At 35.6% G+C, this 17380-nt stretch overlaps 1 long non-coding RNA gene across 1 annotated transcript in view; it reads right to left on the minus strand.

Annotated features, from left to right (window-relative positions):
- The window catches only part of LOC18447146 (uncharacterized), a 29478-nt gene extending 16319 nt beyond the window's left edge, over positions 1-13159 (minus strand). Inside the window, exon 1 of the long non-coding RNA XR_016059452.1 lies at positions 12844-13159. This is a non-coding gene — a long non-coding RNA (uncharacterized LOC18447146). The remainder of the gene's footprint in view (positions 1-12843) is intronic.
- Between the last annotated feature and the right edge of the window lie 4221 nt (positions 13160-17380).

The following is a 17380-nucleotide window of genomic DNA, read 5'->3' on the forward strand; positions in this document are numbered from 1 at the left end:
AGACTCTACAGGAGGCGAGGTTGGTGTCAAGATTTATATATAACCATTCTAAAATTTTATTTTTGTTCAGAGAACAGTCTAAGAAAAAAGAGATAATCAAGCCTGTCATAACCCGCTTTGCGATAGAAAACTTGGTTGTGGACTCCATTCGGGAATCTAAAGGTGCAATAAAGAGATTGTTTACCAGTGAAAAGTGGTTAAATGATCGCCTCTCGAAGCCCAGTATCGGGCTAAAAGTGGACGACATAGTCTCAAATAGGAGGTTCTGATCTCGATGTTCCAGTATCGTAGAGGCCACTGCCCCTTTGGTCACGGTATTAAAAATAGTGTATGCTGACAAGAAAGCTACCATGGGCATCCTTTATGAAGGTATTGAGAGGGCCAAATCAGCTATTGGGGAGAAGTATAATTTTGCTAGTAAAGTGATCGAGATTATAGAAAGAAGGTGGAACACCAAATTTGGACGTCCAATTCATTATGCAGGTAAATATATATTTATATCATTAGAATGTTTCATTCTAAATTATTTTTTTATGAAATTTTAAATGACATTTCTCTATCTATATATTTTCTAGGTTACTACTTCAACCCAAAATTTTTCTATTTGACACCTGAACATCCCCACAAGATTATGGAAGGGGTCAAATACATTATTGTCAGGATGGAGGGACGCCATCGAAACCAAGTAGCAACAATACAAGAGGTATTATTTAATATTTGGGTAAAAACTTGATTGAGTTGTTATATATGTGAGGAATAATGCACTAAAACGAAATATTTTGTTTTAGCTTGCTATGTATAGGGATGCTATAGGATCCTTCGGAACTAGACTTGCAAGGAATTCTCGAACTAAGATGGATCCAAGTTATCCCCTAACTAATATTTTGTTCATTCATATATTTAATCTTATGAATTGCTCTTGCCCTTACAATGCTTTTTGCATTTTAATCCAGCTGAATGGTGGAAGATATATGGTAGTGATGCACCTCACTTAAAGAAGATAGCAATCAAGGTGCTCTCCCAGACATGTTCTGTTACTGACTATGAGCGAAACTGGAGTACGTTCCAATGGTTGCACACTAGTAGGAGGAATCGACTCGCTTCGTAGAAGCTTCATAAACCAGTCTACGTTCATTACAACTTAAACCTCCGAGAGCGACAAATAAGAAGGAAGCTTGAAGACTATGGACTGATAGACTTGGACACAATATTTGTCACAGACACAGCAGAACAATGGGTAGTAGAAGAAGAGGAGCTAGTGTTGCACAAAAGAGCGTTCTTTGAGGGTATCGGTGAGGAAGATCTTGAAGAAGGTGATGAGCAGCGTGAAAGAGGAAGCAACCCGCCAACATATCCACAATTCGTCGGAGATGTCGGTGATATTGCACCTAATGAGAGAGAGTGGGAAGGGGGTCTAAGGGAAAATGAGAGAGATGATGATTCTGAGGCCACCCAATCCCAGCCAAATTATTCACATATCGAGTCCCAACAAGAGGGTAGGGATGAGCACTATTGTGTAGGTGAGCATGAAGGATGGACAAGCTTCGGGGATTTTGGATTAAGACCACAACAAAACACTAACACTCAGGGATTTGGGTATAGTCAGGTGCCCATTAATTTGGATAAATCGTTTTTAGAACGAGTCAATGAATTGTCACGCGAATTCAATCAATGGCACCAGCGTGACCAAGATGAAGAACGACGTCGTCTGGCATTTTATTTTTAGATCGTATTTTACGAATTGTATGCTTTTATTGTAGTCCATGTATGATGATATACTTAATCCATGATAATTCTATGTTTATCCCTTTGTGTGATGTAAATTAAATGGTAAATACTAGTTCATGCAGGGAAAGAACATATCAATATTCGCATATTCATGCAAAGAAATGAAAATTCTTAATGGAGTACCCTCATTTCTTATTGAATTCCTAAAAAACAACATTTATAATGAATTTTAATAATTTTTTAGGATTTTTTTTAAGGTTTAATCAGACCGATTCTCGATCCGGATCGTCGATTCAGATGGGTTTTGAGATGCCCGATCCGGGTCACCGATCCACTTTCTAAACCACTGCATGACACATTCGCTTTTTAAACCACTGCATGACACATTTGCAAAATATTGAGTGAAATTGATAGAATGGCGGAAAAAAAAAAAAAAAAAACGCAATCCATTTTTTCTTTACAAACATCAGTCTTTTTTTCTCAAAAATCAAACTCAAATTGAATAAATAAAATCAAATTGAATACATGTGATGATAAACAACACTATAACGAATCAAAAGCCTATATATTTAACATATTATTTGCAAAATATTGAGTGAATTTGATAGAATGGCAGGAAAAAAAAAAAAACGCAGTTCTTACCTGTTTTTCGTGCATCCGTGGCTTCAAATTCAAATTTGATATGTATTTGTCCAAACTACTCACAAATTATGAACAAAAACTTCTGAACAACACTCTTACGATCAATAACACTCAGATTTTACAAAAAATGATGCCCTCTTTTGCTTGAAATCAAAGAAATGGCGGAACCCTATAACTTTTTTAGGGTTCTTTAAAGATCCAAATTTTTTTAATCAAAATCAGTGATTTTTACTACCTTTTATTGACTAAAATGGATGAAAAATTTAAAATAAAGCCTGCAAGATTCAATTATAAAGCTAAAAAAGATGAAAAATGATAAGAAAATGACAAAAAACCATGAAAATAGTGAAGAATACTGTGCAGCCCGTGTTCTTGGACAAGTCGCAACAGTGACTCGGCGATTCACAATTGGGAATCGCCCGGTTCTCTCCAGACACGGCGATTCCCGGTATTGTAGTGGAACCAACACGGGGTCTACCGATTCCCGAGTCGAACCAAGCGAGTCCTGTTTGACTAGCCGAGTTTTCAAACCCTGGTGTCATGACTTGCCACTATAGATCTGACCATTGATTCAAAAAGTGGTCCACCTAGCGCCATTGCAACCGCCTAGGCGAGCTACAGGGGCTTGGGCACATCGCCCAAGCCCGAGCGAACCAACTAGGCTGGCTGTCCCTGGGCGCTCGCCTAGGGACCCTAGGTGGTTAGTCCGCTCGTAGGTAAGAAAACCGGTTAGATTCCCCCTTTCACAAGCCTGGTGCCCACCTAATACCCTGCCTAGGCAGGTGCCCAGGGTACTTGGGTGGGCACCCAAGGGACTGCTCCTGCCTAGGTGCAAATATACCTATCCGGTGGACTATTTTTTGTTTCTTCTTTATTATTAAAAAATGCATGAATTTGCATTTTTATATAAAATATGGATCTAAAACAAGATTATTGGACACCCCTTGCCCCCTTTCTAACCTAGGCCACCCATATCCCTAGGCACCCACCTAGGCACTGGGAGGCATACACTCCCCTAGATGCCTAGGCACCACCCAATGTTTTTTGGAACACCGTATCTAACCCACTGCTCGATATACCGTAGTTTCACAATCACAGTTTATTGAGATTGCAAGTATTGACTCTTGAACAAAAGGCCATCAACCAATAAGATCCTAAGCCACTTTGTCTTTATACTAGAGGCTTCCAAGGCTAATTCCAATTGCAAATCTAGATATAAAAGCTTGCTCCTCGGAACTCCATGCTACAGAACCATCAAGTGAAGATTAGACATATATTCATCAAAATCCGACATCCAGTTTGCATTGTTCATCATCATTATCATAGCCTTTTCCCAATTAATTGGGGTCGGCATCCAGTTTGCATTGTTGTAACATTATAACACAACAAATTCATTGACATAATGTACACCATAGTCCATAGTTCTATTAAGATATCTAAGAACTATATGGGCCACATTTCAAAGTTCCTGACCCAGGTTGTCGATAAATCTACTCAATTTTCCCACATGGGCCACATTTCAAAGTTCCTGAACCGGGTTGTCGATAAATCTACTCAATTTTCCCACAGCATAGGCAATCATACACAACATTGCATACATTGTACATCCAATGACTGTTGCATAGTCAAATTGGAATCATTATTCTTTCCAAATTGAATATGCGGACCATGTGGGATTGGAGTTGGTTTAATCTCAAAGAGATTATACCTTTTGAATATCATTTAAATATAGTGGACTAGGTTAAAGAATTATTAATATTTTAGAAATTTATTTACGAACAACTTCTATTTTTAATTATTTATTGCAGACTGTATCGCTAACTTGGTCCACCATGTTCCTGGGACCAATCCAATAAATAATCATGAAACCATAATTAGATGGACCGCACTATTCATATATGATCCGTGTGGATCTCACTTCGACATCATATTTGATCATCGTTTGATACATCATCTACTAGTGATGATGTGTAACACTGCCTCTTTTTTGTCCATATACATACTCTTTCATCTCTCTTTTTCAACTAATTCTTCTCTTTCTAAAATTACCATACTTTTTAATGAAATTGCCCTCTCCTTTATACTCATCACATCTGCTTTATGTGGGCCCTCATGCACATATATGCCTCATGTGTATATCCACCAATCAAGTTGAAGTATCATAAAACTTCATTTATTTGGGCATATGAGTTTGCTACTTTATCGTGCACATAAGGTACCTATTTTAGTTTCTATATAATACTTTAGGTATATTAACATCCCTCTCAATTACATTTTTATGAATATTAGGATCAGACCGGCCAATGAATCGATGAAGGGTCTGGTCCAATCAAAATTGGTCCGTCCGTTGGTTAAATCAGTTAGTCTGAATGTTATAAATAATAAAAGAAAATATAAATAATAGTTTAAACCCATGAAATATATTAGAAAAATTTTCCTAACTTTATTTAGTTGGTCGAACTAAGCCAGTCCTTCCCAACAAAACCAGTCAAACAATGGTTTTGACTGATTTTCTACTAAACTCAGTTTTTGCTTTGGACTAAATCGACCAAAGCACCACTCTGCGGTCCGACTGGTCGAACAACCTAAAAACCAATGTTAGGTTTTGGCCAATAGGACCAGCTGGTTTTAACCAGTTCGACCAGCAAAATAAAGTTGGGCAATTTTTTTAATAGATTACAAATTTTTAAATTGTTATTTCTATTTTATTTTTATTTTCTAAATTCCTCCAACCGTTTCAACTTTTGGACAGAACAATTTTGATTAGCCTAGACCCCTCACCGGTACGGTGGTCAGTTCAATCCTGATAACACTGGTCTCTGCCACGCAATTGTGATTAGTGGGGTAAATGGCCATGTATCCCAATCATCATTCCCAATCGATGCTTGTTCATACTATGATGAATTAGAAGGCAAACTAGTAATTGTGGTTTTAGACAAGTTCTTGAGCACGTCACTCATTAACTCAAGAGGTGTGCAATCAAACTAGATTTATATGTTTGCCTAAACCCGATTACATCTTGGTTCACATAATAAGTCAGGGGTGTTCAATACAGCAAAAAAATTAAACTATCTCACGCTCCCAAGTTCGAAGTTAAAAATCAATTTGGATGTGTCTGTAGACTTTGGCCTCTCTAACTCTAGTATCTAGCCTTTAGGTGAAACTGGATTAAAGAGGATTTATCACTTTAATATATGGATCTCATCCTTTTGTGGGAACCGGATTATAGGGAGTTCATTTCTTTGGCATCTGAACTGGATTGACAAGGATTAGTTCAACCCTCTAGGTCATAAGAAACGTAGTTTAGATTCAAAAACATGAAATTCTTTTTGAAAGTGGATTCAGAAAGATGAAATTCCAAGCCAAAATTTAGCTTCAAGCCATGGGAGACTGCCAAATTAGTCCAAAGAAAAATTGGAACCTAACAAAGATTATAAACTCAAGGCCACTCAGCTTCAAATAACACTTTAGCAAAAATCTTATATATCATTCTTTAATGAGGAGAAATCTTATCAATACTATATTGTATTGCCATTGGAGGATACCATGATTCCTCCTAAAGGTTGAGTCCCTTAGACATAGCAAATGAAATAATGAATAGGTTCCAACCAGTGTTTCAAAAAGCACTAGGCAGCTCTTAGGCGGTCGGGGGGGTCCAGGCCGCCCAGCGCCTAGGCGGGCGCTCAGAACCTGGCCTGCCTAATGGAAATTTTTTTTTTTTGGGTTTCTCTCTCTAAAATAGCTTCTAATGGGTTTTAGGTTTCAAATAAACCTAAAACACACAATTTTGCCTCTTTAGTATTAAAAAAATGACCCAAAAAATATCCTCAAGAAGCCTCAGTTCCACCCCTGGGTGGGGCACAGGCCCTGGGCAGCTGCCTAGGCGTGTTCAGGCGGGCGCCCAGGGAAAACCGCCTAGGCAGCCGCCCAGGCGCTGGGCGGTCCGCTTTTTGAAACAATGGTTCCAACCAGGGTTTTAAAAAATGCCGAGTCGAACCAGACTCGCCCAGTGCGACTCGGGAATCGCCCGAGGACGCGCCGGTTCTACACATAAAACGGGAATCGCCCGTGTCCAGAGAGAACCGGGAGATTCCCAATAGTAGACTCACGATTCCGTCTGAGTCACCCGGAAGAACACGAGCTGCACAGTGTTCTTCACGGGATTTCGAATTTTTTTGTCATTTTGTGATCGATTTTCAACGTTTTCAGCCTTATGAACGAATCTTACAGGCTTTAATTCAAATTTTGAATCATTTTCACTCAATAAAACGAATTAAAACCACGGTTTTTTATCAACAAATTTGGATCGAAGAGTGAGTTTTTGGGTTTCCGCCATTTCAGTGGTTTCAATCGAAATAAAGCTTCATTTTTTGTAAAATTTCAGGATGAGTGATTGTAAGAGTATTGGTCGGAATTTTGTATTCATAATTTGTGATTATCTTGGAGGAATAAATATCAATTTTGAGTTTGAAGGCACGGATGCATGAAGAATAGGTAAAAACTCTGTTTTTTTTTTTTTTTCGGCCATACGATCAAATCCAGTCAATATTTTACAAATCATGTATTAAATTTATAGGGTTTTGATTCTTTGTAGTGCTGTTTATAGTTAGATATATTCAATTTGATTATATTTATTCAATTTGAGTTGGATTTTATAGAAAATAAGAGTGATGTCTGTTAAAAAAAAAGTGGATTGTTTTTTGTTCTTTTTTTCCCGCCATTTAATCAAATCCAGTCAATATTTTACAAATCATGTATTAAATTTATAGGGTTTTGATTCTTTGTAGTGTTGTTTATCATTAGATATATTCAATTTGATTATATTTATTCAATTTGAGTTGGATTTTATAGAAAATAAGAGTGATGTCTGTTCAAAAAAGTGGACTTTTCTCTTTTTTCTGTCATTTTCACAATTTCAATAAATATTTTACAAAGAATGTGTTAAATTTATAGGGTTTTGATTCATTAGAGTGTTGTTTATCATCTCATGTATTAAATTTTATCTGATTTAATCAATTTGAGATTGATTTTTGATATTGAATGACTGATGTCTGTGAAGAACGGCGTTTTTTTTGTTTTTCCTCAATTCAATCAATTTTATTTAATATTTTGATAATAATGTGTTAATATTATAGGGCTTTGATTCCTTATAGTGTTGTTTATCAAAACATGTATTAAATATGATGTAATTTATTCGATTTTTAGGTGGATTTTTGAGTTGGAATGACTGATGTTAGGTTGGTCTGCGAAGAACTGGGTTTTTTTTTTTCATGATCAATTATTTTGAGAAATCGTGATTTTTCGAAAAATTGTTTTTGATTATCATGAGGAATTAAACAATATTTTTTATTGTTAAATTTCTAGTTCAAAAAATACATGTTGATAGATTATTTATGAAAAAAAATACATGTTATTATATTTTTAATGCAAAACTGTATTTTTAAATTTGTTGTAAATGCAAAAAAATACATTAACAAATGCATGTTGTTAAACTGTATTATATTTTTAATGCAGTTTTGCATTAAAAAAGTATTTTTAAATTTTTAATACAAAAAATACATGTTGTTAAACTGTATTATCATGAGGAATTAAAGTGAATATCATTGTAAAAAAATCGTGGCATGTGGTTATATTTTTAATGCAAAACTGTATTTTTTAATTTGTTGTTAATGCAAAAAAATACATTAACAAATACATGTTGTTAAACTGTATTATATTTTTAATGCAGTTTTGCATTAAAAAAGTATTTTTAATGCAAAAAATAAATGTTGTTAAACTTTATTATCATGAGGAATTACAGTGAATATCATTGTAAAATATCATGTATGATAATTATATTAGCTTGCAATTATCAATTTTATTATTAAATTTTTAATGCAAAAAATGTATGTTCTTGATAATTGAGTTGTAGGCATGTTTGGAGCTTGCTTTTTTTATTATATTATCTTGCATATTTGTAATTGAGATGTATGAATATTTGGCATGTGTGACTTATAGAGACTTTTTTTTATCTATAATGTTGCATAAATATTTTTTTTTTCTCAGTAGGAACTAATTCATATTTGTCGAAATGAAGATTTGTGACAAGTCCATATGTATTCGCATTGTGAATTACTATACGATTGTAAATATATTTTTTATTGATACTATATCAATGTAAATTTATTGTTCTTTATGTAGTGGCTGATATAAGCTATTTTTATCTATAATGTTGCATAAATAAATTATTTTTCCTAGTAGGAATTAAAATATTTTTGTAAATAGAAGTATTTTGCATTAACTAACAAATATAACTTCATGAACTACCCCTACATATTATCACTACAAATGGTGATTATTTTTCATGTTCAACTGTCAGGTTAATTTTTAACCTTTTACATTTTAAAGTTGAACCATGGCAAGATCTGCAGAAGACCCTGCATGGCAACAATGGGGTCAGACTTGAACCCAACAAAAAAGACAAAATTATTTGTAATTACTGCCAAAGAGTGATAAGTAATGGGGTACATAGGTTCAAGCAACACTTGACAGGGTTTAAGGGAGATGTTTCTGCGTGCAATAGTATCCCTAATAATGTAAGAAAGCAGATGGCGGCATTTCTCAAGGCTACCAAAGGAAAAAAAATTGCAAAGCAGAGGATGGATGAGGATATAGCTAGTTTATATAAGCCATCAAGCGGGAATGATCTAGAAGAGCAATATAATAATGACTTGAAGATGGCCACAAGAATGAGTTTACATGAAACATATCAGAGGAAACGCGGGTTTAGAACGCTTGGTGGTTATGACATGGGCATGAATGGTGGGCCTAGCTTAGACATGCATGGAGGGCCCAGCTCGAGCATGTATGGCGAGCCCAACTCAAATATATTTGGAGGGGTTGATGGCAATATGTATCAAGAAGAATCAGACGTTAAAGAAATTGTTTCTAGCTTACCTAGGAGTGCCAGTATTGCAAGTCATGGTCGTATAGACCCATTTCTCTCAAAGCCTAAATCACAACAGATGACCCTAAAAGGCATGGTTAAATGTACAAGAAACATGTTGGGGAGATATGTTGGTAAATGGTTCAACGATAAAAGGATTCCCTTTGATGCAGCCAATAGCCCATATTTTCCACCTATGGTCAGTGCAATCCAAAGAGCCGGCCCGAGGTAAAACCCCCGAGGGCATATGAGCTCAGTGGACCAATATTACATGAAGAGGTGAAGGAAGTTACAAAGCGAATTAAAGAATACAAACAGAGTGGGCCAAGGACAAGCATAACTCTCATGAGTGATGGTTTGATGGTTGGTTTAATAAAGTTAGCAAAAAAGAGTTTTTAAACTTCTTCGCCTATTCCTCAAAAGGTACAACTTTTTTGTCTAGCAAAGACGTATTAGGGACGAAGAAGGATACAAACTTCTACGTACGACTATATGATCAGATAGTAGAGGAGGTGGGAGATAAGCATGTAGTCCAGTTTATTACGGACAATGCGCGTGCATGTGTTTCTGCGCGTAGCAAGTTGATGGATAAGAGGAAGCATCTAATATGGACCCCGTGTGCTGCATACAGCATCGATCTTATGTTAGAGGAGATCGGTGAGATCAAAATTGTGAAAGAGACTCTAAAGGAAGCAAGGTTGGTGTCGAGATTTATATACAACCACTCTAAAATTTTATTTCTGTTTAGAGAACACTATAAGAAAAAAGAGATAATCAGGCCTGCCATAACCCGCTTTGCGATCGATTAATTAGCTGTGGACTCCAATCGAAAATCTGAAGGTGCATTAAAGAGAATGTTTACTTGTGAAGAGTGGTTAAATGACCGCCTCTCGAAGTCCAATACCGGTATAAAAGTGGACGGCCTAGTCTCAAATAGTAGGTTCTGGTCTCAATGTTCCAGTGTCGTAGAGACCACTGCCCCTTTGGTCACGGTGTTAAGAATGGTGGATGCTAACAAGAAAGCTACCATGGGCATCCTTTATGAAGGTATCGAGAGGGCGAAATCAGCAATTGGGGAGCCGTGGAGTTTTGCTAGCAAAGTGATCGAGATTATAGAAAGGAGGTGGAACATCAAATTTGGACGTCCAATTCATTATGCTGGTAAATATATATTTATATGATTAGAATGTTTCATTTTAAATCATTTTTTTATGAAATTGTAAATGACATTTTTCTATCTACATATTTTCTAGGTTACTACTTCAACCCAAAATTTTTCTATTTGACACCTGAACATCCCTACAAGATTATAGAAGGGGTCAGATACATTATTGCAAGGTTAGAGAGAAGCCATCGAAACCAAGTAGCAGCAATACAAGAGATATTATTTAATGTTTGGGTAAGGACTTCATTGAGTTGTTATGTTTGTGAGGAATAATGCACTAAAACAAAATATATTTGTTTTAGCTTGCTATGTATAGGGATGCTATAGGATCCTTCGGAACTAGACTTGCTAGGAATTCTCGATCTAAGATGGATCCAGGTTATCCCCTCGTTAATATTTTGTTCATTCATATATTTAATCTTATGAATTGTTCTTGCCCTTACAATGCTTTTTGCATTTGAATCCAGCCGAATGGTGGGAGATATATGGTACTAATGCACCTCACCTAAAGAGGATAGCAATCAAGGTGCTCTCCCAGACATGTTCTGCTACTGGCTGTGAGCGCAACTGGAGTACGTTCCAATGGTTGCACACTACTAGGAGGAATCGACTCGCTTTGGAGAAGCTTCATAAACTAGTTTACGTTCATTATAACTTAAACCTCCGAGAGCTACAAATAAGAAGGAAGCTTGAAGATTATGAGCCGATAGACTTAAACACAATATTTGTCACAAACACAGCAGACCAATGGGTAATAAAAGAGGACGAGTCAGTGTTGCACAAGAGAGCATTCCTTGAGACTATTGGTGAGGAAGATCTTGAAGAAAGTGATGAGCAGCATGAAAGAGGAAGCAGCCAGCCAACGTATCCACAATTCGTCAGAGAAGTCGGTGATATTGCACTTAATGAGGGAGAGTGAGAAGGAGGTCTAAGGCAAAATGAGAGAGATGATGATTCTGAAGCCACCCTATCCCAGCCATATTATTCACATATCGAATCCCAACAGCAACAGTGTAGGGATGAGCACGACAGTGTAGGTAAGCATGAAGAATGGACAAGCTTCGGGGATTTTGGATTGGGAACACAACAGAATACTAACACTTAAAGATTTGGGTATAGTCAGACGCCTGCTAATATCGATGATTCGTTTTTAGATCGAATCAATGAATTGTCAAACGAATTCAATCAATGGCATCAGCGTGACCAAGAAGAAGAACGACGTCGTCTGTCATTTTATTTTTAGATCATATGTTACTAATTGTATGCTTTATTGTAGTCCATGTATGTTGATATACTTATTCCATGATAATTCTATGTTTATCCTTTTGTGTGATGTAAATTAAATGATAAATAGTAGTTAATGCAGGGAAAGAACATATCAATATTTGCATATTCATGCAAAGAAGTAAAAATTCTTAATGGAGTACCCTCATTTCTTATTGAATTCCTAAAAAACAATATTTGTAATGAATTATAATAATTTTTTTGGACTTTTTTGAAGCTTTAGTCTGATCGATTTAGCCGATTCCCGATCCGGATCGCCGATTCACCGATCTGGATTGGTTTTTGAGGTACCCGATCCAAGTCACCGATCCGCTTTTTAAACCATTGGTTCCAACTAGGGTTTATCGGTGGGCACCGTCCAAGAAAGTCATGATTTATAGATTGTTCGTTGACTAACCACATTTAAAGTTACAAGCACTTAACACATGCATTGGATGACCCTTACCACCTCAGGAACAACAGTCATTTTCATAAATGAAAATGTACAATCCTAAAAATTCTGAAAATGTTACAAAGGAGAAAAAAGGAACAAACGATTGATCTTTAAACCTTTTAGATCTCTACAAATGGAACCATGAAGATAACGTTGGACTCTCATAAGCAAAAAGAAACTAAAAAACCCTAAGTTCTCCACAAAGGGATTATAGAAGAGGGTGAAGTTTCCTTGAACCCTAAAACATCTAGGCAAGGAACATGCAAACCCAAAATTCACACAAAAGAAGAATTAGAAAAAAAGAAGAAAGATCAAGCATAAACACTACAATATAAACATATAAATTATATATTCAAGTAAATCATGAACATACTAAGAGCACGTAAAAAGGAATCTCTGTGACAGCCCAAACCATCAACAAATGAAACAACAAAACCCTTAATATCTCTGGCCATTTGAGATAGAAACAGGAAAATTCTAGCCTCTAAACCCTAAAACCTCTGCAACCAAGAATTAATAGATGAAAACCATAATATCCCTTGTAAAAGAACACGAAAGAATCAGAAACAGAGCACAGTTCAAAATAATCCTAACACTTTTGAAAAACTTTGAAATCCCCCAAATGCACAACAACAAACAAGTAGCAGTAGAAAGATGAGCACTTACATTGAAACCCTCCATTCTAAGGCACTGTAAATGAGCTTCGATCCACTTCGAGCAAGCAGCTTCACCATGTTCAACTATGCACTCGTCTCTCAGTCTCTTTGTATCAGGGCAAACACAACAAATCTTCTTCCTCTTTGTCCGTTCCTCAGCCCTAGGCTTAGGCTCCACGGAAGAAAGAGTTTCGTTCATCAATGCCTGCTTCTCTGAAATTTTTCCTGGGTCAGAGTTTGCCACCGCCATGGCCTCACTCCTGGATACGGTCACGTTCCCCATGAAATCAGAAAACGGTTCTCAATACTTCCTCCAACTAGAAAACGAGCCTTACTCCACCTCTCTCTATTCAAAATATAACTTGATACTCTTTTTTTTTTTCTCTCTCTAGAAACTTGTTTGAAAGAAAATGGAAGAATCTGTTCGGTCATTGCACCCGCCCTCTTTCTCTCTCTAGAAAAAGGAAGAATCTCTCGGTCATTTCACTCCCTCTTTCTCTCTCTAGAAAATAACTCACTTTTTGTCCGTTGCTAGCTTACTGAAAAACTTGTTGAACTTCGATTGTTTTCCAAAACCCAAATTTCCCAAAGACTGGAATTTGGGAAATAATTTCCAATTACCATAATCAACCTCAAGTTCTGTTTTGTATTTCCTCTTTTTTATTTTTTAGATTTTTTTATTTTTAACAAATATTATTCGAGTAATGATTTTATAAGATCCTATCACAAGTATGAAAATCCTACCGATCACCGCAGGATTTGGATTCAATTTATAAGGTAAAATTTGAATCTTTTTCTTTTTACTTTTTTTTTTTTCCTCTCTCCACTCATCTCCTTCTTTGTTTTTGACAAATGCCCCCTCACCATCAACCGAGACTCCCACCCTTTCTCTCTCTCTCTCTCTCAAAAGGATACCCTCTCTGTTTATCTCTTATTAGAAGCCCTCTCTCTTAGAAAAATATAAAGCATATGTGGGAGAGAGAATAGGGAGGTGGTCGGGAAAGTGAGAACACGAAGGATGGGGTTTTGGAGAAGTATAGTGATGGAGGAAAGAGAAAATCGTAATTAAAATTGTTACAGGGTTTAGAAAGCTGTGTATGGAAAAAATAAATATGAACAAATAAATAAATTTTAAACATTAAAATAGTATTTTTATAATAAAATATTTAGACTGTTAGTTTCAACCGTTTTAGATGGACTGCGTATTTGCATCTATCTTTAAAATGGATGCTTTGTACATCAGCAAACACGAATATAGAAATGCGTTCCCCGAATCATAAATGAATTTTTCTATATTTATTGCACACAATAAACTATAAATGTAATCAGGTCAAATTGTTAGCGGGCCCTAAAATCGTAAGAATTCGTTTAATATTAAATAAATAAATAAATAAAACTTCAAAAATAATTTGTAGGTATTGGAGACTTGAGATTTGTGTTGCATTTCCTTGAGCCAGCTATGAAATAATTATTGTTTAAATAAATAAATGTTAATGAATAGATATACAAGATTTTTGCTAAATAAATAGTTGAAAAGGGCTTTTTATATAACCCCACCCACATATATGGTATATGTGATCCCTCGTCTCGGTCATTAGATCTGAGTAGATGGCTGAGATGGCTTGAGTCATAATGTCACAAGCTAGCATTTAATCGTCAGATCTTGATCACTACAAATAATTTTAAAGCAAAGTTTGGGATATACATAGATCTAACAAGGGTGCACATAATAAAAATATTAAAAAAAAAAAATTGTGACGAAAAATTATCAGAATACCCCAGAAAATTACAAGGGCATTTTGGTTATATATTTTCACATGAAAATTTTTTTTCCAAGTTGCCCTAATTTTCTGATGGGAAACTAAAATTTCATAAAAAAAAATGTTTTGTGGAAAGAAAATAAAAAATAAAACAGTATTTGATGTGACATTGTTGTATGAACACCTGTAGCCGTTCAAAGTGGGGTCGCATATAACTTATATGTTATTGGGGTCACATAGAAACATTTCCCATCCAATAAGTAATTACTTCCTTAAAAAAAAAAGCCTTAAACAAGCTAGGGCCCTTCCAAAAAGGAAGTAAAAATAAAAAAAAAGTAAGGTCAATCAAAGTAATTTGATAGAGCCAAATGTCGTAATAGGGTTCATATAGACCCTAATCCTAGGGCTTATTATTCTTTCACAACAATTACTTCCATCATATTTTTTCACAACAATTGGCAGTCGAGGCACTGGAGAGAAAGTGAAGGGTAGAAGTCTAATAAATAATGTCACTCTATCAGCCCCTTAACCATTGGGCAAGTGGAGTTGAGGTCCAAGGGTTCCAAAGTTGTTGTCACGTTAAAACCCGACTCTAATCACACCAATAAAAAATAATAATAATAACAACAAAAATAATAAAGAAGTTTGTCAGAGGTTCCGACTTTAATTTCAATCGAAATTAGAAAATCTGTCACCCCCATGACAAGCCAAGTTTATTCCAATCTGGTGTCTCGAGCATGGATCAAATTTCAATTGTTTGCAAGAATTTTGCGGGAAAATAGGGGTCGAAAGAGATAGCTTGAGTGGAGATTCTTTTATAAAAAGGGGTGCTGTTTGCATACGGACGAGCATTCGTAGGTGTAGAGGTAACGTTCACTTTCAAATTTTGTCATGGTATGTAGTTTAGATGTAAAATATTCTTAGGATTATCTCAAAATCAATTTTTATATCTAATTATAAAATTTTATATTTAAAAAATGGTTAAAATCAAGTAGATCTATAAACATATGAAAATCTTGAAGATGAACGGTGTAGATAAAATGTTGTAAAATATATTATTTCTGAGACTTAAAATCTTTTTATTTTTCATAGACATACATCTCGACATCGAGATGATCAATCAAAAGGTTTTTCAACATTAAAACTACCTTTTCTGATGGATTTTTGAAGTGCACCCGTAGCTTTACATTATAAAGTTGCATCCTCATATAAACTTTTTCCTCATAAAATACATCTCCTATAATATAAATGGAGAAGACTCAATTGTTTGAAGTACGGACAGAACCAGAAGTGCCCCTTGTTTCAAAGAGAGGGGGACGGGTTATTCACATTTCGGTAAGAAGCAAATTGAAAACTAAACAATGGTAATTCTAAAGATCCCCCAGGGGGGAAATGAATATGTTTCTTACGTTACCCGTAATATGTGGAAGTGTCGACGTAATTTCATAGAATCATTCGGTTCGAGTGCTACAATATCCTATATCAATAGGAAAGGCCCTACCTTTGAGTGCAGTTTAAACCATTGATTTACGTAATTGGAAGTAACCAATTAGGTTTACGACGAAACCTAAAAATCAATCACTGATCCAATTTGAGTACCTCTACGAGATTGACCTAAACAGAAAACTGAAGAATAACGGCAGCAGGTGATTCCCTGAAAAGAGATGTGGAAACCATGTTAAATATAGGGCTAGCAATGGGTAGGTTGGATCCAACCTGGCCCTAAAAACTAGCGTTTGGGCCACAAAATGTGGTTTGAGGGTTATGCCAAGGTGGAACTAGGGCGTGGGCTAGGTCATCGAGTTTCTTATTTTTTTTACTTAAGCATACTTGTATTGTATTTGTTTCCGAGCCAACTCAGCCTAACCCTAACAGGGCCTAGGCTTTTTTGAACCTGGCCAAGCTCATGCCGGCCCTGGAGGACTAGGAACCCCTAATGTTGGCTGTGAAAAAGTAAAATGACATTGAACTCCTGGCCCGAAAAAACCTAACAATTTTGTTGTAAACAACTAGTTCTCAAAGTTTCAATTTCCATGTACAAAATACCGCTAGGTCTTGGACGGAAAAACCATTTATATTATGGGAGATGTATTTTATAAGGAAAAAGTTTATATAAGGATGCAACCTTATAATGTAAAACTACGGATGCACCTCAAAAATCCATTAGAAAAGGTAGTATTCATGCTGAAAAACCCTTTGATTGATCATCTCGACATCGAGATGTATGACCATGAAAAATAAAAAGATTTTAAATTTCAGAAATAATACACTTTACAACATATTATCTACACCGTCCATTTTCAAGATTTTCTTATTTATAAATCTACTTGATTTTAACCATTTTTTAAATTTAAAATTTTATAATTAGATATAAAAATAGATTTTGAGATAAGCTTAAGAACATTTTACATCAAAATTATATACCATGATAAAATTTGAAGGTACACCTTACCTCTATAGCTACATGATAAAATTTGAAGGTGCACCTTACCTCTATAGCTACGGATGCATCTCTTTGTGAGAGAGAGAACCTGGTTTTTTCTTTTTTTGGTTAAAGGAAAAGGCCCTACCCGTTCTTCAGTAAATAATAATAAAAAGACAAAACCTGATCTGCTATATTAAAAAATGCATATTAGCATATCCAGCTAACATCTTGCTCCAAAACTAAAATCAATGGCCAACCATTCAGTTAGGAGGTGAACAGTTCACGTGTGTCATAACTCAAAACTCAACCACCGTGTGCTTTCACCAAGTTTTTGGTGTTACAGCTATTTCAAAATACTTTCT

Source organism: Amborella trichopoda, chromosome 7 (genome assembly GCF_054954075.1).
Source record: "Amborella trichopoda isolate Santa Cruz 75 chromosome 7, AtrichopodaSantaCruz75HAP2 v2.0, whole genome shotgun sequence".
Classification (NCBI taxonomy): Eukaryota; Viridiplantae; Streptophyta; class Magnoliopsida; order Amborellales; family Amborellaceae; genus Amborella; species Amborella trichopoda.